Here is a 9,563-nt window from a genome sequence, read left to right on the forward strand (position 1 = left end):
TGATGAGAATGAGGTCAACAAATCCTTTGTTACGTGCAAGATTTAACATGAAATGTACAAATTTAGGTAACTCCAGGTCTCACTTCGAAGGAAGGACGATTGAAGGTCGAATCAAGTTTGGAGATTCGTATGCTTTGATATTCGGGACCCAGATTAAGGTCCAAAGTAAGACACAGAGTGAAGTAGAACACCCATCACGAATCTCATGACTTTGATTTGGCCTTTGACAGTCCCCGGAGTGGGATTTGGGGTTAGCAAAATTTATTTCAAATTTTATACGAATTGTTAGATTATCGACAAATTTGTTAAATAAAAAATTAAAAGCTTAATGTGTCCAAATAAAAGATCAAAAGGTAATGTACAAAAATTGAAAGTTCAAGATCCTTTTTGCATATTGATTCAAAAAGCGAATTAGCAATTCCATTGGAGTCTTTAAACTTATTTTAATCGTATCTTTTGTTTTTAGTAAATTGTATGGATGATCGTTAAAGTGTAGGTTCTGTTATTTTTTTCAAAATAAAGTCATAAAACTTTTTTTTAATTTAAATAAAATCATTACAATCAATTTTTGAAAAAAAAAAAGAAAATTCAAAGTAACGATAACGATGGATGGCAGCTATTGAAAATAACTATAACATGGAAGTAACCAGATAAATTGTACCACCGAAGTTTTGAATTATTGAATTTCATTTTTTTTTTCAATAAAATCATTGAAATTTTCATTTTATTTCCAATAAAATTGTTTTTGCCAATTCAAACAGAGACAATCATTTAAGTAGTGGCATGAACTGAAATAGTGATATGAAAGCCATATGTATGATATATAATTAAAAAAATACATTCTAGTTGTTGGTACGTGATAGCTCCAAACAATTGTGTTAAGCAAATAAGAAATGTAAATTTTACTTTGTTTTTTTATGGATATTTTACTTTTTGTACTGCCATGCGGTTGCCATATCATATGCAAATTTAGGTTTTTTTTTTATGTTGTTGCTGTGTCACTTATCTGTTGGTTTTTTTGTTTGAATCCGCTAGAATGAATTTTTCGAAATAAAAACAAAAGTTTAGTGACCATGGTTTTAAAAACCGGTCCGGATATCAAACCGATGGGACAAAAGGATCAGAGATTAATGGGTTCAATCGGTTGATCCGGACTGGTTGAACCGGACAACATCATAAATAATATATATATTTTATATATATAAAATAAAATTCTAATAAATTAATCCTTCAAATAAATTCTTATATCAATCCTTCAAAAAAAAAAATCAAAGCATTTAACAGAACAAATTATTGAACAGACTAAATATTATTAATTAATGAACAGGAAACAAAATCAAGCAATCACAAAACCGGAAAGATAATGAAATATATTCAGGGAAGAAGAGAAAAAAAAAACAGGAAAGGAGTGCGGCTTCCGCCGTGGTGGTCGGTCCAGAAATCGCCGGCCGGCGTCGACGGAAGCAGACACTGAAGAAAATGGAAACCCAAAATCGCCGCTTAGGGTTCGTCGAACAGGTGAAGGAAAGAAACGAAGAGGAATAAGTTGGATAAAACATTAATTGGTCCTCCAAATCCTAAATGTTTTATACATTATAACACCCCAAATATTAAATCAGCAGCTCACCTATGTGTTTACAGGGCTAAAAAATTTTTTGATAAAAAACCGGGGTGAAACCGGGTCGCCGGGTTGATCCCGGGTCGCCGGTTTCACCCGGTTCTCAGGGGTCACTGGTAGTGACCCTATATACAATAACCGGACCGGATGCCTGGCCGGTTCCCAGTTCAACCGGTTCAACCGGCCGGTCCGGTCCGGTTTTTAAAACCATGCTTTATTGAAAGGAAAGGAATTTACTTGAGCTTTGCAAAAAAACCTTAAACTTCAGTAACCAATGATGTAATTTTACCCAGCCGTATGGTAACTAAATAATTGAATTTTTTATTGGAATAAGCTCCAAATTTGACCTTATCTGATTTTGAGCAATTCAGATTTACCGCTAAAATATGAAATTATATAAATTTATCTCCAATGTTCCTAAATAAGATCAATTTTACCTCCGCGTAACAAAAAAATTTGAACGAACTAGTTTGACTGTTATTTAACTGTCATATTAGACTTTCAAATCGCGAATTATGTCTAAAATATTTAGACTATTCTATTACTAACATGGTTTTAAAATGTCAATAATTAAGTTTTTTACATATAAGGTATCAAAGTGTGTAAAATGTATATTATGCTACTAACACATTGACAAACAACCTATCAAAGTACACGAAATTATTTTATTTTATAGATAAATTTGTTTGGAATGTTCGATATGACAATCAAATAACTTTTGCCAGTTTAATTTTTCAGTTAATATGAGCAAATTTGATATTGTTTGGAAACATTAGGGATAAATTTGGATCATTTCATACGTTAGGGTAAATCATCACTTTCCCAAAAACAATAAGTGCAAATTTAAACTTTATCCTGTTTTTATTTTTACTTTTTACTACCATATGGTTGTCATGTCTAGAGGTGTAAACGAGTCAAACCGAACCCAAATCTAGGTAGACTTTGTATTAGCTCTCGTTAATATATCGAGTCGAGCTCTCTTGAACCGAGTTTTGACCGAGACGATCTTTGATCGAATCTAACTGAGTTTGTCGAGCTTTTATCGAGTTTTAACCAAATTCATCGTACATGCATCGAATAAGTAGCGTAGAAGACAAAAAAAAAAAAACTCTTAGAACATACTTCACATTAGTTTAAAATATTTAAAAGAAAAAACAATCACATGTTATGGCCGAGATTCAAGAATAATAGATGTTATTCATGGTCAGAGAACACAAGTTCACTGAAAAATTTAAAACAATGAAATATATATTAAAGTTTGCAGTGCATTTTGTTCTTTATCAAAACCTTATTTTCTAGTTGAAAGGTCCGATGATAAAGCTTTTTTTATGTCATTTTTCTGATGGGTTAAATTTCATGTGAGTTATGAACTGTGATGAAAACTAATAATAATTAATAAAAGAAAAATTTAAAATAATGATATATATATAATGAAATATATTTAGTAATTAAAAATTAAATTGGACATGTTCGCGAGCTTTTGAGCCGAACCAAAGGAAGATGAGACTCAGGCTCGTTATTGTTTGAGCCGGGCCCAAACTCGAATCGAGCCCTATCGAGTCAGGTCTTGATTGAGTTTTGACCGAGCTAAGCTTGAATAGTTTGCAAACCATCAAAGCTCATTAACATCCCTAGTCATGTCGTACGTGAAATAAATGTAAAAAGTATCATGAGGCCTCTGATCTTTTATTTTTTGGTTCATTAATCCTTTAAATTTTATTTAGACATATTAAGACGGTGACTATTTATTGTTTTGTCTCATTAAGTCCTTACTTGCTAAAATAGTTAGTTGTGGACATCTAATTAAGTCCTTACTTTCTAAAATAGTTAGTTGTGAACATCTAATACATCATTTGTCCCCTGAACACGTTTAAAAAGCTTGATTAGTCCCTTAAATTTTTTAAAATGTTCCGATAGCCTCTTGAACTTGCGTAAAATGTAATCAATTAACCACTCGGTTGCAAAAAAGCAAGTTAAATGCGGAAAATATATTGCACGCGTCTTAAAAAAAACAATCAAGATCGGGGTATTGCGGTTGTAATATTAGAGATAAAAGATTTATAGTTGAGCAAGTAATAACTTTATTTTTACTCTATTCTTGAATTATGTAATAACATTTTAAGACACGTGGAATACATCTTCCGCATTTAACTTGCTTTTTTTGCAATCGAGCAGTCAATTAATTACATACGCAAGTTCAGGGGGCTAACTGAACATTTTATACAAATTTAGATGGCTATCGAAACACTTTGCAAATTTAGAGAGCGAATCATGTGTTTGCTACATCCTTTTCTACTTCGACTTCAACATCCATATATAATTTATTTCTGAGATGGAAGCATTCAACCCGTTTCAATCAAGCTATCATTTTGCATTCCAATGTCTTACAAATTGCTGGAATTTTTTAACAAATTATTTGCTTAATCGTCTAATCAATTTGGTTAGTTTTCTCCGCATCATGTTATTAACCTTTCTAAATTTATCACTAGGCTTAATATATTTTTAAATTTATAACTAGGCTTAATATAGAATCATGTTGTTTAATCTTTCTCAAGTTTCTTAACTTGGACTATTTACCAATTGACCTCCAAAATTTGTTTAAAATGTACGCACATCAGCTTGTTCAAAATCTCATTTCAGTGATTTTTGGTTGCAAACGTATATTATTACTTACCAAACTACCAAAATATGATTTTGTTGATTGTATTAGGAAAAGGTTATCCAACTGGTTAGTGAATCTAGAGAGCATCCTCGAGCAATGATAAAAGAATTACACTATGAAAATAAATTAGAAATTACAATCACTTTTAAGTACAGTAAAATAGGAGTAATATATATTGAACTCTAATTTTCTCCCACTCCACATGCCAAAACTTCAACAATAGCATCCTCGCAACTCTTTTAATTTCCGGTCATTGCTGCTAATTTACAGCCTTCATATCTCACATTTTGGAGAAATTATTAGAAACACCGGTTCTCGATGTCAAACGGAGGACCTTCCATACATATTTTGACATGTGTAATTATGAACCTACATATATTATAAAAGGCCTCACTATTTTATTTATTCAATGGGGTCACAATACACGTGTCCAAATGTGAATTGAAGGTCCTCCAAGTGATAGGGAAGACCGGGTGTCTAATATAAGAACTCCACATTTTGACAGAAGTGCCAAACCATACTTTGACAGATATAAATACAGACAAATGAAAAGAAACTTCAGTTTTCTATAAGCCTAAGTCAATCTACTTCTCATCTTAAAAGATAGTGCAAACATCAAACATGCCATTATCATCTAATACATTTCTTTACAAACTATAATCAAATACATGCTTCATACAAACATAATAACCACTAATAAGTTGCCCAAAATATAATCAAATAGATGGTTCATACTTCTAAGAGAAAGGGAAATAGACATTAGATATGGATAAATTAGCAATTGTCTCTTGCAAGTCTCCATCACCTACGTACAGACACAAGACTTTCAAAACAAGGTCTTGCAAATCGTATCTCATTAGTTCGACTCGTAATGGTAGTTGTTTGAAAACTTTTCTCTTTAAGATCATATGTGATCATGCATTGGGAACCTAAATCCAACATGATCTTAGCTCCTTCATTTGAGTATCCAAAAACTGTCACACTCCTGAAATGTTCGAATTCCAAGAATGGTGACAGTTGAGCTATTGTAACAGAGTAGACTATGCTCCATGTAAAGTCAGCTCCATCTTTCTTCCTAACATATAAAACAACTTCCCCATTGGAGAGAGAATGGATACATAGACACCCATCTAAAATATACAACGCACGTATCCCTTCATGTGGGTAACGGGGCTGGGTCAGTAGAGAAAACATCTCCTTCGCTACATCAAATGCAACAAGGTCCCATGACAAGACATCTTTGTCATCGGCATCTAGTTTACATGCCCAATGCAGATCACCATGTGCAAAGTAACCAGTTGATAGAAGCATAGTACGTCGGGGAAGGAAATCAGTCCAAACCCTTCTCCATGAATTTGACTTCAATCCAAATACCCAAACTTCGAACTCTGCCAGAGGGACCATTAGAATTAACACAACCTTGTAGTCATCAGTAGTAGAATCATAACCCAAACCCATCCCATATGGGAAGGCATCACTCCCTCTTTCAAGAGGACAGCACGGAAGATTCCTGTGTCGGTGGGTGGATGGATGGATTCCATAGAGAAAGTACAAGTGAGTTAACAAGTAAGAGAAAAACACCATTGCAGTAACCTCCTATCCTATGTCAAGGCTTATATCGGATCGTAAGAAAAAATTATTGCGTTCAAGGCCATTATCAAAATCAGAAACATGTAAATTGGCCAATTTATAATCCGTTGAGATTTGCTCTCTTCCTAGGAAGATCAGCTTGATCTTATTCCTGTTTCTAGCCGATGTATTGAGATGCAAATTTATGAAATAGTGGCTATCAATCAAAGAGTAGAAAGACTTAGAAACACATCTGAAACGCAAAAGAGACTTCACTGGCAACCAAACTAGAATTTCAGTGATCACTTCTTGAGGAATTTGTGCCAATTTTACTGCTTCCTGACATATATTAATATACAAAAAAGACACTTATGATAATCCATGTTGGGAAACATAAAAAAAATAATAATATCAGAATCAAAATTGGCAAACGTATTGTGTATATATACACATATGTGTTGAGTTGAGTTACAATGTTAAGAAGAATCAATGAATTATATATATATACATCGAATTTGAGAGATAAAATAAAAACTGACCTGTTGAACGAATTCAAGATCCCCAATTCTCTGGTGGCACTCTACTTTGTTTTCCATCCTCGAACTAACAACCTAGAAATCAAAGGAGAAAGGGAAAGAAAGAGGGTATCTGATTATCGAGAATACTTAATTTCCTATGTTTTATTTAACAAACATATAATATATATATATATATATATATATATATATATATATATATATATATATATATATATATAATTTTCGTTAAAATCATTTTTTATGAAAATTTTAGAGGAATGATAATACACATATATTTGAAGAGTGTATATATATAAGCACATCACATAATGTGACAAATTAACCAATAACAAATTAATATGTATAATTAATTAGATATTTTTGAGTTAATTATTGATAACCCCATGATACAAATGATAGACTCTAATGATATACATTTTTCCTGCTCCATGAATTCAGAATCAACATAACATAGCTCTTTTCTCTTGCCCTTTTGCGGTTGGTATATAAAATTGTAGGGAGCTGGGGGATTGAGTTTGCAAAAAGATAACACAACACAAGCAAAGGCCAAGCAAGAAGATAAGAAAGAATATTACCAGTTAACAGACATTCAATTCGAACAGAGAAGAGGCGGATCGGACTGGCCGGAGGCGGAGCGGACTGCAAGTAAGGAAGAGCGAGCGACGAAGGGGAGAGAGAGAGAGAGAGCAGACTCGCGGTGAACAAACTCTGCTTTTGGGGAATTATAGGGATTTCAATTATTTATCGTAAGGGGATATAGACAGTAGACAATTAAAAGGCTGAGCAGGTGCTGGGGCATGGATGTTAGCTGTTTCTACCGTTTTCGTTCCTCCTCCTTTGTTTGTTTTTTTCTTCCCTTCTTACTAAAAAAAGCTGAGCAGGTTTTATTATTTATTTTTTAAAATCTCTTATTAAAACGACGTCGTTTCCGTAAGGGGATTTTGGAAAAAAATAAGTAAAGCGCTTTCTTCTTCCCCAGCTATACATGCGATTTCTGGAACTGAAACACAGAAACTAAAAGCTCTAACCCTAAAAAAAAACATCTTTTAATTCCCCACCATTCCGCCATCATTCACTGGTTTAATATGTTTCCTCCACCCTAAGGTGCTCTATGGATGCCCGATTTATATTTTGAGGGTACTTTTGTATAAAAAAAACATGCTCCTGAACTTATACAAAATAGTAGATTGGCTCCTTGAATTTTGCAAGTATCTCAGCAGCTCCCTAAACTTGCTTATTTCGTACTACTAGCTCTCTAAACTTATCCATAAAAGTATATTAGCTCCTTAAACTTTGCAAGTGTTTCACCAACTCCCTAAACTTGCTTATTTAGTAACAACTAAATACAAAAACTTATTAAACCTAAATTCTAAAAATACTTCTTCGTCTATTCGAGAGGTAATTTTTTCACTTCTCATACCTTTTGATCTATTATAAAAGTTAGTGTTGCAGGTTTGAGAGATTAAATAGATGAGGATCGAAAATTAATATTATGGTTTTTGTATTTAGTTGTTATAGAATACGCAAGTTTGAGGAGTTGGTGAGACATTTGCAAAATCCAAGAAATTAATCTACTTTTATGAACAAATTTAGGGAACTAGTGATACGAAATAAGCAAGTTTAGAGAGCTGGTGAACCAATCTACTATTTTGGACAAGTTCAGTGAACTCGTCATGTATTAGGCCAAAAAAATTAAAATCTTAAGCATATCCGACGAACTTGTGACGAGCAGCTAGTAGTGCAACTAGAATAGCTTCACTTGCAGTATCCTGAATCACCCCATCTCCTTCCTGAAAAAAATGGAATTCGCGTGTTGAAATCGGAATCTTATTAGAAAACCTGTGCATTGAACCTCCACTCAGGCGCGCTCCCGTATTTTTTTAATTCGTTGGATGGCTCTCTGGTGGAAGGTAAATAAGGATGTCTCGGTGGTTGGAACAAGTGAAGTTATCAGCTGAACCCACAGGGTCCGTTTGTTTTACCTACTGTTTGCTGTTGTCATTTGCTGTTACGGTTTGCTGTTTGCTTTTACGGTTTGTTGTTTGCTTTTTGAAAAAGCCGCTTTTCCAAAAAGCAGAGATCCCCTGCTTTTATAAAAGGCTGCTTTTCAGGTGTGAAAGGCAAACAGGAGGTCACTAACCAAACACCTAATGCTGCTTTTCAGATTTAAAAGGCAAATAGGAGATCACTAACCAAACACCTAAAACTCTTCCTTTTGAAATGAAAAGGCAAACAGAAGCATGAAAAGTAGCAACCAAACGGGCCCTAAAACTCGAAAATATTTGCTTTAAAGAGCGCCCAACTTAACATATCGAACTAAAATATAATATTTTATTAATTTAATCACGTCACTCTTTACAACATTTGTTAAAAGATACTTAAATATAGTACGTAACTTTAAAAGCTGTCCCAATAGCCACAATCATTACTTTATATATAATTTATTTTAATTATAAAAATTGTCAATCAATAATGAAAGGAGAAAGACTCATAAAAAAAAGTGTATCAATGGTAATTAACTAAATCACTTTTTTATATTAAAAAAATTTGGCAATCTTGAAACAAGTTGTCAAAAATTGGTAACCTTCTTTGATACTCACCATCACTTCAATAGTAGACACCTTTTGAATATTGTCAAACTCAATACTATATCAGCTGGTTAAACACTGAAATGCTCATTTCCCCAAAAATCCAGCAACACTACTATTAGATTGGATAGGAGTGAGTAAAATAACCGGTAACCGATTACCAAACCGATAACCGAATCGAAGTTTTAATTTGGTTTGGTTATTTTAATATTCTGGTTCAGTTCGGTTTTAATTTTGGCTTAGTTTGGTAATCGGTTATCGATTCGACTATTGAAAAAATATATTGATATAACCGAACCGAACTTGTTATATAAATATAAAAAATATAATATAATTTATATATATATATATATAAATAACTTATCAATACTATTATATAAAGATGAATCAATTGAGGAACAGTAGAATTCCAATTGATTCAATACAGTAACAAATTGATGCATTTTCCAATTTTATCCTCCAATTGCATCTATAAGGAACACATATTATGGGCACTTCAGACTTTATCATACTGAGTGAAAAACGACGTCGTCTAGACAATGGGTATTTTCGAATTTTCCCAACCCAGTCCTCAGGGTTACTCCAGC

At 33.1% G+C, this 9,563-nt stretch overlaps 1 long non-coding RNA gene across 1 annotated transcript; it reads right to left on the minus strand.

The window, feature by feature from the left end:
• Nucleotides 1-4,881: 4,881 nt before the first annotated feature.
• Nucleotides 4,882-7,437, minus strand: LOC136222921 (uncharacterized). Its single transcript, XR_010685748.1, has 3 exons — nt 6,964-7,437; nt 6,389-6,460; nt 4,882-6,188 (listed from the first exon to the last, which is right to left on the minus strand). It is a non-coding gene; the product is annotated as an uncharacterized lncRNA (long non-coding RNA).
• Between the last annotated feature and the right edge of the window lie 2,126 nt (nt 7,438-9,563).

This window comes from Euphorbia lathyris, chromosome 3 (genome assembly GCF_963576675.1).
Source record: "Euphorbia lathyris chromosome 3, ddEupLath1.1, whole genome shotgun sequence".
Taxonomy (NCBI): Eukaryota; Viridiplantae; Streptophyta; class Magnoliopsida; order Malpighiales; family Euphorbiaceae; genus Euphorbia; species Euphorbia lathyris.